The sequence below is a fragment of the Nicotiana tomentosiformis genome, chromosome 5, assembly GCF_000390325.3.
Source record: "Nicotiana tomentosiformis chromosome 5, ASM39032v3, whole genome shotgun sequence".
Classification (NCBI taxonomy): Eukaryota; Viridiplantae; Streptophyta; class Magnoliopsida; order Solanales; family Solanaceae; genus Nicotiana; species Nicotiana tomentosiformis.
This window is the reverse complement of record NC_090816.1, coordinates 31,797,014-31,799,164: the sequence shown is the minus strand read 5'-3', so window position 1 is coordinate 31,799,164 and position 2,151 is coordinate 31,797,014. Positions and strand designations below refer to the sequence as shown.

Below are 2,151 nucleotides of genomic sequence, written 5' to 3'. Positions count from 1 at the left end.
TAAAATTACCCCCTATGACGAGCTTCTAGGAGTGTGGAATACCATGCACAACCTCATCCAAATCATCCCAGAAGCACATTTTGACCTCCTCGCCCAGGCCTACCTGCGGTGCATAAGCCCTAATCACGTTAAAAGTGACTCCACCAACCACTAGTTTAATAGTCATTACCCTATCATTCACCCTCCTAACATCCACCACAATCTCCCTGAGATCCTTATCAACTAAAATACCTACCTCGTTCTTACCCGTAGCTCCTCCTGAATATCATAGCTTAAACCTGTTAACATCTCGAGCCTTTGTACCCTTCCATCTAGTCTCCCGGACACATGTTATATTAATCTCCCTCTTTTGAAGAATCCTTCCTAATTCTATAGACATACTCATCGGTGTCCCTATGTTCCAGGACCCCACTCTCAGCCTACTAGATTCCTTACCCTCTTGCCATCCTTGCCCCCTGGCCCACCCGAGGACATGACCCTACTCTACCATCATCCCGGCTAGCCACTGAGAAGGGATTTTGCATTTACCAGCTTACTGAAGAGATTATTAATAGTAGTATTCGAATAATTATTATCGAGTTTTGACCAGGCAATATTTTTTTCAATAGGAGTCATGCGAACGCAGGCTTCCACTACCACAAATTATAATGTAGGCACTTGGGTCGACCTTAGGCTGGCATCCCTCCAAAATGCAATGGAAGTCACCAGTCCTAGTCATGGTTTTTATTGATCGCCCATTGACCACGTCCGGGTAAGTATTGACCACTCAATTGAATTAGAAAAAAATAGTTCAAATCAAGGTTCGAGGTGGTTGTTTTCCCCACCTTAACTAATAATTTTTTTAATGCGTTGTTATCATCCATAGAAAAGATATCTCCACTTAATGAGAAAGGAATTTGTTACAGAAAATGGGAACTCAGCTCGAGCTATTAAAGGGAGTTCATGCTGACGTGAAATCATATGCAACCTTGGTTGTTCTTTTCCGGGCCGAAACTATAGCACCCCTCGTTTGGGGAGGCTACGAGGTTATTCTTTGGTCATATTTTTTTAAAATATGTTATAAATATCTTAAATTATAAATTTTTTCGTTTATAATATTTTTATGTAGTTTTTAATTATGTAAATTTTATTTTAAAAATTTAAAGAATTTATTTTTATTTTACGATCAAAATAAAGAACTTTAACACGCGTACTTCAAATCGTGCCACTTAAAGTGGAACGAAGGAATTCAACAACTTTTACTTAAATCTTGTATTTATATTAAAAAATATCAAAATATGTATAGATATTTAAATAAAAATCAAGTAACTAAAACATGAGTTTGATGACAAATTTAAAATTAGGCGAACTTTAAATTCTGACTTTTTTAATAATACATATAATGGAATATGGACGGCGGATGTTGCTTCCCGTAAAGTACCTTGGTCGGTGTGTGAATAGACTAGAAAAAGGGAACTTTGAAAGGAAAAAATGGTTATATACATTACTCGTTGAATAATGTGATTTTCACATTTTGTGCGACTAGTGATTTTTCTATACAACTACTTGGACAATTGGGCTTCTTAAGCAGAGAGCGTAAACTATTATGATAAATGAAATTATAATATGAGGGATCTTACCCTTCGTCCGTGTTAAGTTAAATGCCTCGTTTAACACCCATGATCTTTAAAAAAAAGTGTAAACTACATAAGTGTGCATAATTTAGTAATCACGCAAAAGATGGGACTTACAAGATGAAAAAAATACAAGACGAAAACCAATGGGGTGTTTGATTTAAAATGAAAATAAACCAGAATATGTGTATATGAATGTAACAACTTACCTTAATCCAAAAGCGATGTTGTTGGCTCTCGACTTAAGTCAAATGTGTCACGTCCTTAGTTTTCAACTAAGCGCACGTGCGGCACTTGACAACTTGCTCACGTTCTTGCTATGCCACATTAATCTTACTACACTAAAGATCGCTAAGGGAATGTTAGAACACAGGAGAATTGCCAAAAAAACTTTTGTATTAGAGAAAACTTGATTGTTTTGCTTGATGTTGAGTTACAAATGAACGCCCCTATTTATACTAATCACATAGGGGCTAGTGTGTAAATAATAATTGTTTCACAAGTCCTTCCATATTTACAAATAAGTACACCCTCTATA

The 2,151-nt window shown here is 36.3% G+C and overlaps 1 non-coding gene across 1 annotated transcript; it reads right to left on the bottom strand.

Annotated features, from left to right (window-relative positions):
- Window positions 1-604: 604 nt before the first annotated feature.
- On the bottom strand, window positions 605-759 carry LOC117280669 (U1 spliceosomal RNA). Its single transcript, XR_004511231.1, has one exon. It is a non-coding gene; the product is annotated as a U1 spliceosomal RNA (small nuclear RNA).
- Window positions 760-2,151: the final 1,392 nt, after the last annotated feature.